Source organism: Bidens hawaiensis, unplaced genomic scaffold (genome assembly GCF_021521415.1).
Source record: "Bidens hawaiensis isolate Kalapana, Puna unplaced genomic scaffold, B.hawaiensis_p1.1 tig00017166_1, whole genome shotgun sequence".
Lineage (NCBI taxonomy): Eukaryota > Viridiplantae > Streptophyta > Magnoliopsida > Asterales > Asteraceae > Bidens > Bidens hawaiensis.
The window spans coordinates 400,254-416,112 of NW_027492599.1; the positions used below are offsets into that span (position 1 = coordinate 400,254).

General features: G+C 41.1%; 1 pseudogene across 1 annotated transcript; it reads right to left on the reverse strand.

Annotated features, from left to right (window-relative positions):
• Window positions 1-2,321: 2,321 nt before the first annotated feature.
• LOC143553342 (serine/threonine-protein phosphatase BSL1-like) lies at window positions 2,322-6,637 on the reverse strand (annotated as a pseudogene). Its single transcript, XR_013138818.1, has 16 exons — window positions 6,589-6,637; window positions 6,372-6,471; window positions 6,161-6,230; window positions 5,894-5,995; window positions 5,729-5,810; window positions 5,479-5,646; window positions 5,224-5,407; window positions 4,794-4,977; window positions 4,542-4,709; window positions 4,082-4,320; window positions 3,913-3,997; window positions 3,718-3,816; window positions 3,440-3,639; window positions 3,266-3,341; window positions 3,063-3,198; window positions 2,322-2,983 (listed from the first exon to the last, which is right to left on the reverse strand). The product of XR_013138818.1 is annotated as a serine/threonine-protein phosphatase BSL1-like (transcript).
• Between the last annotated feature and the right edge of the window lie 9,222 nt (window positions 6,638-15,859).

A 15,859-nucleotide genomic window follows, 5' to 3' on the forward strand; every position in this document is an offset into this window, starting at 1 on the left:
GTTGAGTAGATGTTGAACCCGAACGGTCTCTACTCGAAACAATGGCTTGCTTCTCTTTTTCTTTAGCTCCTGTCAAACCCCAACAGGGGCGGCTCCAAAACTCCTTTTCACAACTCTCCCCAATTGAACGGGTCGATCCCTTTTAACTCTTTTCTTTCTTGTGGCCAAAGTCCTTTCCTTTTCTTTTCGTGACCTGTGGGTGGAAAAGAAATGAAATAGAAGGAAATAAAAATATAATTGTTTTTCAAAGGATTTGTTTAAGGAAAAAAAAGAAATGAATTTAGAGAAAATTGTGTTATCGAGTTCATCAAAAGAAAACATATGGAAGTAAATAATGAGAAATAAATAGCAAGTTGGAAAAATATGTTTTCTTTTCAATTTGAAAAAAATTATGAAGAAATGAAAGAAAAAATAAAATAGGAAAGAAATGAAAACAAAAATTTTTCTTTTCTTTTCTCTTATTAAGCGAAATGAGAGAAAACAAAGGAAATAAAGAGAAAATGTGATATTTTAATAAGTGGATGCTTTTTTTCCAATTTAGGAAGAACTGAATGGAGATATAAGAAAATGAAAAGAATTGAATTAAAATGAAATGAATGGATATAACTCGAGAAGACAACGTTAATTCTTGTGTTATGGGCTGCCATATGATTTCCTTTATGTGTGCCACTCATTTGCAATATTAGTCATGTTGATTGAGTTAAGCCCACTATACAAGCTCACCTTTGCTATCTGAATTGTCTGCATCAACTAATAACAATAATTTAAATCATGTAGATTTATATATATATATATATATATATATATATATATATATATATATTCAAATGATATTCAGAAGTGATGCACATGGCAGTATATGTGCTTTATGTTTCATTTCAATTTAAGTACAAAACTATTTAACATAAGGGAAAGTGAATATGATGTTGTTAGCCGTGTAATCTTACAGGAAATCAATCAAAACTACGTAGTTTTGATTAAAAAACTCATATTTAATTGAACTTCTTTCCATGTTTACAGTAATTACATAGTTCCACGCCTCCACTAACGAGAAGGTGACAAAATGTCAACTCTTTAACTATAATGTCTGTTTTAAGGGATTTATATCCCAAATATTCATTGTGTCAAGGTTTTTAGAGAGGAATTAATTTGGCTAAAATGGTTTAAATACAACCGTTTTGCAGGTTTTTCAAGATAGGATATTTTTGTTTTTTATTTGATGAATTTGTATCTCATTTTTTATAATTGAAGCATTGTGTGTGACATCATTTAGAATAATACGAGACTTAAATAAATCCAAAGAATAGGCGGAGAAAAAAAGAAGAAAAAACTCTAATTAAGGGAATCTCAACTCACTGAGGTAATGAGAAAGGTTTGCAGGTTTTCGAATTAATGAGGTTTTCGTGTTTTTATTTGTTAAATTTTCTTTTTCTTTTATTTATTATTTAACTATTATAGATCCAAAAGCATAAGAGGGATTCAATTAAGAGTGTTGTTTTTGAATTCGTGATTAGTAAATAAAGAACTTTTATAAAAGGTGAAGATATTTTAGTTAAATGATAGCTAGGGGTTTTAATCAAAACTACGTAGTTTTAATTGGTTTTCCGTGTAAGATTGCACGACTAACAGCACCGTATTCACTTTCCCCATATAATATTGTTTTAAAAACAAAATATTATTAAATGACTCATTGGTTGAATATAAAGAGTGGTTGATTATGGAATCAAAAGTCATAAGTTCAATTTTCACAAATGGTGCTCAATTTTTAATTAAAAAAAAACTTAAACTTTCATTGGTGTTTTATATGAGTCATTCAAATTGTTTATTTATTTATTTATTTATTTATTTATTATTTTTTTGTGTTTTGATCCGTTTTAGGCTTTTGAAAAGGCCATCATTAAATTGTCAAAGTATCTATCGCATGGCCTTTTTAAACTCGTCCCATACCCCAAAATTTTAAGTGATCTCATAAACGGCCCTGGGTTTCTTATTTGGGTTTCTTATTTATTGAATTAGAACAGAAAGATTTAGTTTCACCCTTTAGGGATGAGTGACAGACATGTGGTATCTATACGGTTACCTAGCTTAAAAATCGGTGTTTTGTGAACCATTGTGTGTGTTCACAATAACTAGAATATAACTAACTGATGTTTCTATTTTAGTAGTACTTAGGAGTTAGGATAACAACAATAATACTGGTAAGAAAGTTCAGACCAAAAAATGCTCACCCCTAGATTCTCAGGTCACATCGAAGCACCTTCAAACAACGTTCATGATTGTCACATACATCAGTCTATCACACAAAATAAGTTATCATATGTTCATCTTTTTATTGTTATGTTATGTTATGAGTTACATATATTGCAATTAACTCCAGAAATTTTCTCATGAGATCAATAGAATATACAATTAACTTCAGAAATTTTTCTTAGACTAAATTCACAAATCCGTGCTAACATTTTCGAATCGTTATGAACACCTTGTAGGAATGTACAGCGATACCTGGCGTATGAATGAAACCCTTCTATCAACAAGAAGATTTGTACAGATTCCCTTGTAGTTATATAGTCATAATCTGTTGTTTTGGTAGAAAACCTGTAAGATGTTGAAAACTTGAAATAAAAGCTGAAGTATGAACTTGTGTTGTCAGATACATGCAAGTGAGTTCCTATCGTGATCAGGCTGGGGCCGACCCCGAGTAGGAGTTGGCGGTCTTTGATTATTAAGCTCCTACAATATCCAACAAAGATCATATGAATCACAAAGACGGTTTCGGATTGACCCACAAACTTTCGCTTCTTCAAATAGCCTATGGGTCTAGTCTAAACAAACAGCTCATAAACCATTACCTGCATCCAGTGGCACTCTTCAGGCGTTGGTGATGTTTCTGGTTCAAGTGGCGGTGGCAACGGGTGAATCAGTTTTGGAACAACCACCAACCCTCTGCCAATCACTAGTAAAGCTCCAGCATTATTGGCAGTCCCTAAATCCAATTAGCACAATTAAACCAGTCATCAAGCAAGAAACAACTGATACACCATACCAACAAAACCAAAGATTACCGCAATAGTTTGTTGCAGAGAAAAGGGTAATTAACTGTCCTTGTGCAAATCGCTCGAACCCATCCATTACACATTCATGTGCTCTTATGATCAACTGAAGGTTGTTTCTTTTACAAAAGTCTGTAACCCTGTCAGGCTGCAAGTAGTTACAATTCATTAGCCTTTTAAGTAAATAATCAGCCATTTAATATGCATTATCATACCCCGAAGGTAACAAGGCCGGGTCCCCTTGCATTCGGTCTCAAACCGCCCACACTATCGTTTTCGGTTGGGTCAGACCTGCAACAAAAACATGTATCAACAAAGTGATGCTTTTATTTCATTTTTTTCTGTACCCAATTTTGAACTTTAAATTGTTGTGGAATATTATATAATACCATAGTAAATCCATCAAGATAACGGATCCAGCATCCATGTTTATGGGTCTTTCTACTTTCTCAATCTGTTCAACGGAATGAATCGATCTTCCTATGCCACCATGCATACATATAATCTTTTGGTCGATAAGCGCTGCAAGTGGAAGATGGTTAAACAGTTGATTGAACCGTTTCCATGCCCAGATTCCATCGTTCTCTCCCTGCTCATCGGATACAAAATTGTGCATAAGAAAGCATCTTCAAAAAGGTAAAATACATTCCAAAGGTTCCATTCATACCATCCTCTCAATGCATTCAGGACGGAAACCAAAGAGCGCATTTACATCAGCAGCTTCATGATTCCCGCGTATTAAGTGAAAATTTTGGGGATAGTTAATCTGAATAACAGTAAAAAAAGAGTATATTATCATGTTACGACCCGACTGGCCATCAATATTGAAATAGATCACTAACTGAGATAATAAGAAGCTTACCTTAAGAGCAAGGAGCAAAGTGATTGTCTCCAAGCTGTGCTGTCCTCTATCAACATAATCTCCAAGAAATAAATAATCAATATACCTGAAAGATAGTAAGACTATATGTTATAAAGTTCGTGTTGGAAACATAAAGTGGCATGCACGAATACACGATGTATGAGCGTACGTTATGTCTCCCGCACTGGAAGGGAATCCGTATTCATCAAACAGGCGCATCAGATCAGTAAACTGTCCATGTAGATCACCAAACACTTTAATAGGAACTTTCAGATCAAGAACTGTAGGCTCTTGCGAAAATATCTACTCGGCTGCATAGCAAAGCTCTCCCACTTCATAAGCATCCAGAAAAAACCTCCTGTCTGCAGGTGGGCTCCAGTTTCGAGGCTTAAGTAAAGTAGCAATCACCTGAAAAATCACATTAAAATCTATACTTTTCATATTACAACTTCCCAATTTCGGGTCACATCAGAATATCTTGACAAAATAGTAGATTGTCAAACGCGCCAAACATTGCATGTTGCAGGAAGTTTTTATTTAACGTTTCGATCCAACCCACCCATCTTGACGCCTTTAAATTATCAAGAAAAAAAAAGAACTACACAATAAACACAATTTCTAATGACTACCTTTTTATGTAGGCCTTGAGGAGACTTCTGCCTCGTGAACCGTTTTGCAGTGCTAGACATGTCATTCGGGAAAGGCATCATACGTTTATTCTCATTTTCAAAATGATCTAACGACAACTGCCTTACCAACCCACCAAGGTTTCCTATGGCCTCTCTAGCAATCACAACCTGCAGCAAATAGAGAGCATGCTCATTTAGCGCCTAAATGAAAATGACATCCAACACATAAATCATGACAAAGAGAACACATACGGCTCTAGGGTGAAGTTGCACTTTTCGAACACCAGCACCACCCTCTGAGTTAGTCAGCACAGTTTGTGAATTCACATTTGAAATCATAACGTCGTTAGGATTTGCAATATGTGCTTGTGCAGCTTGCCATGTTGAATAAGCAGCGTTAGCTTCCGTCTGCATTTGAATGGATTCTTTGTCTACACTGCAAATATAAGATTGTGTTTTATTATTGAAAAGTTCAAAGGGTACAAACATTTTGCATACATACACAGTAGGTTGTATTAGTGGTGGATCCAAGATTTTCAACCAGGGTATACACTACTATAAATCTACGATAGAAGTTCATGTTTTCAAACTCGTAAAACTATACAGATAGTTTAAATTCTGGTTAATCAAGTGCATACCCTGCCTTACATGTAGGTCCACCTAAAGGGAAATCAAACATAACCTTAAGTCAGTGGATTGGTGACTTTCAGATCCATCATCATGAGATACAGGATCAAATGGGCACCAATTATTCGCCCTGGGAGTTGTCGCGTTTGAACCCCTTTCTTCCGATGTTACTCCAGGATTATTGGCATCCGTAAGAAAGGGTGAATTCTCTGCTACAAGAAAATCACCTAACAACACATCTGCAACACGTACACGAAAAGAAATATATATTAGGGCTAAAAGCTTTATAAGATTCAAGTTAAGTTCATACCTCCCCTAAGACCACCATAGACATATAAACAAGAATCAACTGATGACATGGCATGCCGACAACGACGCATGAGATCCAAAGACGGATCTTCAGTTTGTTCATTGCCATTGTGTGAAGAAGTCACCAAGCCATGTCTATCTAGCCGAACTCCAGCAGCAGTGTCCAAAACTGTAAAATGTAATCACATTGCAAAGACTCGGTATTTATTATACTTAACTGAATCAAATACTAAGCATCGATCAAAATTAACCTACAATGGCTGCTCCACCATCTACCACACGCCCTCCCCTAAGAACACCTCCTGTAACATGCAATCTAGTGCCAACACAAACCTGATGACAAAAATACCTTGTAAAAATAAGCATTAACATGATGGTGTCAACAGGCATGTCTTGTATGTAAAGCTATTACTTACCGCAGCATGTTGGTACCTTGATGATGGCGATACTCCAGGAGCAAGAGTCCATTCCCATTGCCCACTTTTATGCATAAGTAGTCCATAAGCATCTGCCAAGGGCTTAGGTAATAATGACAATCATTAATAGTTAAGTAAAACATTGAAGTTCTATGTTTACATTTCATATATGCATGAGTATGTGTATGATGTATTGCATGTGATGGAACTATAACACAAAACTAAAGCTTAATTAGCTAAAGTATACACATAAACGCTAGTTCGTACCACGCCTGAAGTGTCTCTTCCACCACAAAGCAAGAACATACCATCCGACCGAGCACTAGCTGTAGCATACCTGCAGAGAGTATAACACAAACAAATAAAAAGGCATATAATGTCTTGTTAAGCAATGTATAAATGTAACATCATTAAAGTCTTTACACAAATCCCCTTCACATGTTTCAGTACTTTACTCTCAATTTAAATACATGCTTACATTCTAGCTGACGGTGTATCTCCCTCTGTATTTAGCCTCAGCCATGCGTACGGTTTTTGAGCAGTATCCAAAGTCCATGTATCTGAAAGCACTTTCTTTCCTAGAAAAAAAAAGGGAAATATACAATTAAATGTTTCTGAACGTGAAAAATTTGGTACTTATGTTACTTGTGAACACTAAAATAGAAAACACTTGCTAAAATGTGAATTGCACTGACCATCATTGCCACTAACAGTAACAAGGTATCGTTGGGAAACTAAGTCCATGACATGACCATAACGAGGACCAGGACCATGCCCTTGAACGACGACTCTGCACTCAAAAAGACAGGAAAAACTAGCATATAAGGGGAAAAAACTTAAGAAATTAAAATATAAGTACAAATTTGGATTAAATTAAGCTTACCGGTGCCATTTGTATTTGTCATTACTCAAGTCGAGTACATAAAGATCATCTGTGGAATGGCCAGCAGGACCTATGCCTCCCTAGCAATGCAGCATCAACTTAATCATAATTCATTAACAATTAAGAAATTTTCATTCATGTAACCTTATTTTAGGTCATAAATGTTGTTTCTAATCACCTGAAATACAACCATGGTTCCAACAGCAGCAGCTGCATGAGCAGCCCTAGGTGAAGGGGCTTCCCCAGCTGGTCGTATTCTGAATAAGTTTTCACATATCAAAATTTGATTTCTTACCAAATTAACAAAGTTAAAAGCAAGAACAATGTATAGTTAAACCAACCTGGTCCATTTTTTTGTAACAATATCATACGCATGAACCGAGTTTGTCACCCCAGCTAACCCTGAATCCCAACATTAATAGAAAATTATCATTTGAATGTATGAAAAATGGAGCTAGCTATACACACATCTTTTGATATCTAATCTCACACCCTTTCAAACAGCTGTTCGAATAGAGGTCACACGACTATTTTGATAAAAAAATATATATATTAAAGTTTGACCGTCCGAATATTTGACAAGCGGCCGTTCTAACCAAATAATTTTCAAAGTTTGACTACCTATGGTCAAATGGATCGCCCGGATATTGTTCAAACGGCCATTCTGACCAATACTTTTCAAAGTTTGACATTTTTTGGGCAAAACATCCATCTGAGTGTTTTGTGGACATCCATTTGATGGTGTGAAATCAAATGAGCATGGTGTAGCCATAGCATGCATGACCCATAAAAAATCCATGCAAACAATAAAAGAATGATGATTACTGATTCCGGCGCCAGCAGCGCCTCCTTCAATGGCTGTAGCACCACCAAATAATATTAATCTAGGACCGTGAGATTTGGTTTGGGCAACGGCTGTAAGAGTGTGGCCACAACGAGGGCCAGGCGCGTCATCATCGGTGTCCCACTGGGCGTCCAATGGGACGTACATTGGAGCCGGATGTAGGCACGGCTTTGAATCCATCAAAACCGAAACCAAAACCCCCCAATTGTGTTACTAATATTATTCCTGACTTGTAACAAATAAAAGGCATGTGAATGATGATTGAACAATGAATCAAATACAAACCAACTACGTGCCACGGTGGGTTTTGACACCTAAACAGGCGTATGGAATTGTGATTGTTGATTGTTCAAAATCTATCAACGGTCAAATTTGATTCTTGAATAAAAAACCTGATCAAACAAATTGGGAATTAAAAGATAAAAACTATGGCAATGTGATTAATGATTTGAGTATTGGATTGGAATTGAATTGAAACATCAATAACAGGGGAATGGAGGTCACAAGAAATTTGATGGCAAATGCTCCTAACGAACTATATGGAAAATGGAATGAGTAACTGATTTTTTCCTTTTGTTAACATTTTTTGTTTTCAGTAGTTTTGTTAGGCTAAACTTTTTATTTCGTTAACAACTTTGTTTTTTTCTGTTTTTTTTTAAATAACAAAGTAGGACTGCATTAATGTAGTTTTAATTTCTAAAACATTATATGTCAGTATACAAATATAAAATAGTAGTGATTTTTAAAAAAGATAAAGAAGAAGATAGTAAAGTTGGCGTTCAAACAAAAGTCTTAAGTATACATTAGAGTATGTACATTCTTACATGAAACATTGAAACATGAACTATGTGCATAAACTTTTGATTCACATTGCATTCACCTATTATGTAAAAAAAGTTAAAAAAATTACCATTATGTATATGGTGTGATATGCATATGGGGAAAGTTAACGTACAAATGAAATTAACGCACTAAACGTGAGAATCGAGTTTTATATATACAAGTAGAGTAATTATGTAATTACATTATAGAGTAATTACTCTATTTGTATATATAACTCACGTTTATCACGTTAATTTCATTTGTATTTGATTCAAACCCTATACATGTGATCATAAGGAATTGATTGTTCTAAAAGAGATGAGTATGAGAACATAATGGCTCATATATATAGGTATAAGCTTTCAAATAGAAAGAGATCAACTTTCAGTTGTGTGAGGATTATAATTCTTAAATTGGGATCTATGAATCTCAAAGGTATATTAAAAGTGTATGCCTTCAAGTTGAGCCAAATTAAGAATTGTTTTTCTTTTATAATTACGTGTGCAAAATGAATATGGGAAAATTAGTATCGGGTTGAAAACTTGAAAAAAAAAAGTTGCGTTTAAAAGTGGGTTTGTCAAGGGCTAGTACAGAGGCGGAGTATGCATACGCAGGTTGTGAAAAATTTGCTTTTGCCCTATACGGTGGCCATACATTGGTGCCTTATCTTTTTTGATATTGTGTTTCTAACCAAGTTTCCAAGTAACTTAGCATTGTTAATGTATTATTATGTATACCTTCATGTGAAAATGTTTCGAGTAAGTGATAATAGAGGATCAGTTTTCCGAAAAGAGACCGGGCTTAAATTTTCTGTTTAATCGGTTTTACATGAAGTTATGTTTTTAATTAACAGCAAGCATATTGAAGTGCGAATGGTCTATTGATTATAGCTAATAGTTGCTAGTTTTTTGTAAACCGTCTGTCAAATTTTAAAAGAATTAGTTATCATTAACTAATCTTGATAAACGTTTGTTCATGTGTAACAAATTGACCAGGATGAAGAGATGTATGTCCAAGTTAAGTTAACTCCGGTGAAGGAGGATTCATCCAGATGAATTATGTATTCTCGGATCGATGAAGGAAGCTCATCCGGATGGCTGGATGAAGGAGAGAGTTCGTTTGGATGACCAAATGGGTATTCAATAGAGACGGCTTGTTGAAGAACCCTTACTGTATAACTAAAAACTAGGGATCTCACATAGAGGTTTGGTAATGGTGCTTAAGTGTGTCGTGTGTGTATGTTATGATTGGAGCTTTCTCATTTGTAATCATTCACAAGAATCAATTTCGATTTATATTTCTAAATGCTAAATCAGTTTTGCATCGATTCCATATTACATTTGATGAATCAAATGAATCTTGATCTTCAAGCATACATCGTTTACCCATTCTGTTATGAACACAATTGGCCTAATCCAAGTAGACCCAACTGAAGAAACACTAACCAGACCCCGGACAAATTACTGGTAACCTGGGGGGTAGATAGATGTTTCCCACGAGGGGTTAGACCCTTGGAAGATGGTTCTTCTGATAACTTGCAAAACAGACACCGTGAGCTCGTCACTGAGAAGGGGGGGTTCCTCCTTGTGACCACCCTCCGGCGTGAGAATCAGACTAGATTGCTCTTTAAATATAAAAGTATATTAAGAGATTGCTAGAGCAGATATCAGGTATATTATGATGATAACGTGATAGTGTAATGTGTCCAGATGATCATACCATTTGGGGTATTTATAGCCGAAGGTAGGTTTCCAAGGAGGTATGGCCGGCTGCTATAGTGTTCCTGTTCATCAACAGTAGCCTACGCACGTGCCCTGCTGGTAGTTGGTGGGTAGGCAGCGGCTGATAGTGACCAGGCCTGCTGTGTACTATTCCCTTTCCACCAACTGCCGGCTATGCACGTGGTATGACAGTAGTTGGTGAGTAGGCAGCGGCTAATAGTGATACAGTACAGGAGCATGCTGCTCGCCATACTGTATCAGTGAGCTGTCGTATCTCTGATCAGATCTTTCGCCCATACCTCGTCAGGTACAGTAAAAGATCCTTCAGTATACGGACTGGCTTATTTGGGCGGGAGTATTCCCCCTCCCGCCTCTGTGCGGGATTGCTCCCGGCTTGGCTCATTCCTTCAGGTGACACTGAATGATCGAGAGCTAAGTGCCTTGTGCGTGTAGCCATGCTGCGCGGGTGGCCTTCCCTAATGGCTTGTATCCGAGGCTGCGGGGACAGGCGGAGTCCTTCACCATTGGGAGGCATTTCCTGCGGGACCAGCTTGCGTACTGCGCGTAAGGACGTCACGTCTCTGAGCATGGTTGGTTCTGCGGATCCAGTTGGTCTCTGCGCAGACTTCCCTGTTTAAGGTGAGTCTTGCGGGTCCAACTGGGCTCTGCTGGGACCTACCTCTTCAAGTCCCCCCAGTCCAATGTTCTTCTCATGAGTGTTTAATAAAGTGAGGTGAACTTTTGGACTTGAGCAAAGGGTTTTGAAAAGGGTTTTGTAAGGTTTTCCATGGGGATTCTTTCCGCGGAAGTCCTTGTCACTTGCAGAAATGCCCGAGTTTCCTGCTTGGTCTTTGGGTATGATGCGGGTAGGTCTGTAACCTCCTCGCAAGTCAGGAGCATTGAGTCCCAGTTGTATGGATTTTCCATGAGGTTTTGGTAGTTTTGAACATAGTGATCAATTATGTTAAGACCACCAATTCCATCCTGGAGCTTCAAACAACGTAGTTCTCGACGTTCCCGCTATGCGGGGATGTTATTTCCGTTTCCGCAAGCATTGCCCAGAAGATCCTTCTTGGTTTCAATTCCCAGCGGAGCGCTAGGTATGTGAAGGGTTTTGCCTTAACACTGTACCTGCGCTCGTCTTACGGTTACTTTACTTCCAAGGTATTCCTGGCGTCAATTCCCTGCGGGTGCTAGGTATGTGAAGGGTTTTGCCTGAACACTGTACCCGCAGCCGTCTTATAGTTACTTGGTTGCCGAGGTACTTGGCTTCAATTCTCTGCGGGTGCTCGGTATGTGAAGGGTTTTGCCTTTACACTGTACCCGCATCCGTCTTACGGTTACTTGTTTGCCAAGGTTTATTTGGCTTCAATTCCCTGCGGGTGCTAGGTATGTGAAGGGTTTTGCCTTTACACTGTACCCGCATCCGCCTTACGGTTACTTGTTTGCCAAGGTTTATTTGGCTTCAATTCCCTGCGGGTGCTAGGTATGTGAAGGGTTTTGCCTTTACACTGTACCCGCATCCGCCTTACGGTTACTTGTTTGCCAAGGTTCATTTGGCTTCAATTCCCTGCGGGTGCTAGGTATGTGAAGGGTTTTGCCTTTACACTGTACCCGCATCCGTCTTACGGTTACTTGTTTGCCAAGGTTTATTTGGCTTCAATTCCCTGCGGGTGCTAGGTATGTGAAGGGTTTTGCCTTTACACTGTACCCGCATCCGTCTTACGGTTACTTGTTTGCCAAGGGGTAAAGGGGTATTTTCCCGCTTACTTTTTAATATTTTCGAATTTTGAATTTTGAAATTCGAAGAGTTGGTAAAAAGATCAAAACAGTCCAAACCTCTGAAACGTCGTGCGACGGTTTCTTCTGACTGTGTCAGGACGTGCAGGAAGTTATGGTGACGTGACAGAACATGGTCATTCCAGTCGCTTTTTCAGGCGCGTGGGCGCGATTTTTCGGGCGCGTGGCCGCGAAATTACTGGCACACGTCCTTTCAACAGCTGTTGCCAGCTTGCTTTTTGCCACGTGTCATAGTTTCATTGCACATACGATTTCTCTCTCCTCCGCATTAATTGCGATTACTATATAAAGGGGGAGAGGGTTATTTGCAATTCACACTTTTCACTCTTCTCTTCATCTTTAAGGCGATTTCCGGCGAATACTCTTTTATTCAATCGAGCATTCTCTCGAAATCGTTTTCTTCTTTCTCTGCAAGATGTCTTCTCGTGATGCTGAAGCTATATCTGACGACAGGGGTACTGCTGGCGAGTGCCAGTGTGCTCTGCCCGGCGATCAGTACCGGTATGTTGTCAGGAAGTTCATGCTCGATCATCTCGAGCCTGAGTTTCCTGAATCCCACCAGACCGTGTATGATGCCCCCAGAGGAAAGATCGGGGTTTATGCTGCATTTTTTGTCTATGGGAATCTTAGATTCCCGTTGACAAAATTTGTTTACCGTGTCCTTGAGAGGCACGGTGTTCATTTGACCGAGCTGCACCCCATGGCGATCGCCAAGATTCGCCATTTTGAGTGGGTGTGCCGGATTTTGGGCATCGAGCCCCATGTGGACCGCCTGATGACCTTCTATACCTGGAGGTGCATCCAGGGGTGGTACACCTTGACGACCCGTATTAAGGGTCTGAATATTTGCGACACCGAGCGCAGTCTTCGCGCGTGGAAGCAGGAATTCTTCTACATTTCTGCCCGCGCCATCCCCCTTGCCATGAAGTTTAAAAATGGTCAAGCGATACCGAGCCTTCACGCCCCCAACTACCAGGAGGCGGAATGGTTTTCGAAGATATCCCGGATCCAGTCTCCGGTTTACCGGTTTGTGGAGTCCGGGATGGTCATGTTAGGGATGAGCCGGGTGTGGAAGGATGCGTCTCAGGTTCCCATCCTTCTCGAATACGGTTTGAACTCTATTCCCTATGGTATGTCTTGTCTTTCTTTTTGATACAAGTTTGTCTTCTAACTGTTTCTTTTCTTTCAGAGGGAAATAATTTGGAGTCGCTTCTGTTCCCGCGGGAAACCGACGGTCCCGCGCGGATGGGTACTCGTGCTCTGGACGAGGGCGAGTTGCCCATCCTGGAGCAAACGGCGGATCGTTTTGTGGAGGTCTATCCGCCGGGACACGAGATCCTGAGCCACCGGCGGCCAGGTAAGGCGATATTCTTTCCTCAATCCCTCAATGCTGTACCCGCTGCTGGAATTCCTGACCCGTCTTCTTCTGAGGAATCCTCAGATGCTCCTCCGTTGGTGCGGAAGAAGAAGGCTGCTGCCGGCGTGAAGGGGAAGGAGAAGGCCTCCACAGCTGATCCAGTGGTTCTATCTGACTCGGAGTCAGATAGTGAAGAGGTGGCGGGGAAGCCCGGTGGTGAGAAGACCACTGTTCCGGAGGCTACGACCGTTACCTCCGGAGAACCAACGAAGACGACGGTGACCGGTACCAAGAGGCCGGCTCCATCGGGTTCCTCCCCGCCCGTCCGTACGTTCAGGGTCAAGAAAACCCGTAAGTACAATCATAATGTCTTTGCAGATTTATTACTTCATAAATTTAACACTTTCTTCTTTGTGCAGGCGTGGATGTTGACGCATTCCGGGGTGAAGCGCAGGGGAGTACCTCCCTGCCAATGACGGTAGGCTCGGTCAGCCTTCCTGAGGCGTCGACCCAGGTGCCTACGCCTGCATCCGCTGGTCCAGTTGCTCGTTCCTTTGAGCCAACTGTTCCTGCCGAGATGACGTCACCGCCGGCCGTGAGTGCGATTTTTACCGCATCCTTCACGGAGCCGGCGGTTACTGCTGCTGCTGAGGAGGCGGCGACCGCGGCGGCGACCACAACGGCGACCACGGCGGCTGCCACCATGCCCGCGCCACCGGCACCTACGGCCGGACCATCAGGTACGCGCAGGGCTTCCCGCCGATCTTTGCCCCCTTCCCGTCTGCCTGACCTGTTGGATGGATTTCCTTTAGGTTCAGGTGATGGGTTTGGCGGCTATCGGCCTGTCATTGACCCTACAGGTGCGTAGGGTTCCTTTCTTTTTCCCTTATGTTTTTTATCATCTTTTCCTTACTGCCTTTGTTTCTTTTGCAGTGTCGGATTCCAATGAAGTGTATGTTCCGCGATGGAACATACGCCGAGGAACAACCCTTCGTACCCCTGTGGAGTGCGTGGACTGGGCTCGCCACGCTGCTCCTCATGGTGTGTTGGGGGAAGCCATGGCTAGCTACCAGGAGGGTAGGCTAACCAATGAGCTTCGGGTTCTCCAAGCCCGGATGCAGCCGCGCGTCGAGCTGCTTTGTCGTGAAAACGACAAGTTGAAAGCAGCTCGCGCCAAGGACGTATCTTAGGCGCGTGCTCTTCGGGAGGAGAACCAACAGCTGGCGGCAGCTGCCGCCGACAAGGAGAAGGCCTTCAAGGCCCTCGAGGTTGAAGTTCAGGCGCGACTCGAGGCCCGCTCCAAGGCTGCCAAAGCTGTGAATGAACAGCTTCGGCTGGCCAGGGAGACTGCGCGAAACGCAACCGAGAGGGCTGCCAAGGCTGAAGCCGTTGCTGAGCCTTTGCGTGTGGAGAATGAGGAGCTCAAGGCCAAATTAGAGGCTCTCCAACGCGCTCATGATGCCTTGGCAATGGAAGATGCCAAGAAACTCCAGGAAATCCTGGACCAGAGGGGGGTGCTTGACCACACCGAGCGGAAACTTAAGGGCGTCGAAGAGGCTGCCGCAAAGGAAGTTTTACTTGCCAACCTTAACAAGAGCGAAGCCGAACGCGCCCATAACGAAGCTCAAGCTGCCCTCCAATGGCTTCTTCGAGAAGCGTTGCCTCAGGTATGTTTAGCTTTATCTTCTCGCTTTTCTTTTGTAAGAAAAGGTTCTAATACTTGTATTTTTTCTTTGTAGGTTGTGCGTCGGGTCTTTTCAGAGACCTCTTACGATGATGCTATGACCGCAGCCCTCAACGCTTCTCATGAGGATGGGGAAAAGGCCGGCTTCCTGCTTGGTCTAGGGTTTGTTGAGAAAGGCGTCCCGCCTTCCAACTTCCCTTTGTTCGATGTGGATACCGAAGCCATTTATGACCAAGCATTGAATCAATACGCCGCCTTCCCGCATCCAGTGGTGGAGAAGGTGGACGAAGTAGCTGCTGCTGATGATGGGTTAGCTGTCCTCAAAGCGTTCCTCGAACCACCCCGTTCTTCTGACGGAGCGGGTCCGAGTGGAAGCGGCCCTGAAGCTTGATCCTGAAGATCCCTTCCCATTGCTAAGATAGACTTGTATAGTTTTTTTTCTTTTAGGCGGGTAGTTACCCGGCCATTCTTGTAATATATTCTTGAAATATTAATCTTTTTGCGTATAAGATTGTTATTTCCTTCTTTGGGTTCCTTGCTTTATAAACTTATGACTTGCATACTTAGTTTAAATTAGCAATTTTCCAAGTGTTTAGAATAAGAACCTTTGAACGTGGTTGATAATGTGTTAAAGTTTCGCTTCCTCCTTCGTGATTGTGCGGGTAGAACCGTCACTTGCACTTGGTAGGATGGCTAAACTTTAACCTTCATCTGACCTGCGTGTAGGTTTTCCTTTTCGAAATTTCTAAGGCATTAAGATAAGTTAACCTTTGAACGTGGTTGATAACAGGAAGTCTTGCTTCCTCTTTCGTGATTGTGCGGGTAGAACCGTCACTTGCACTTAGTAGGATGGCA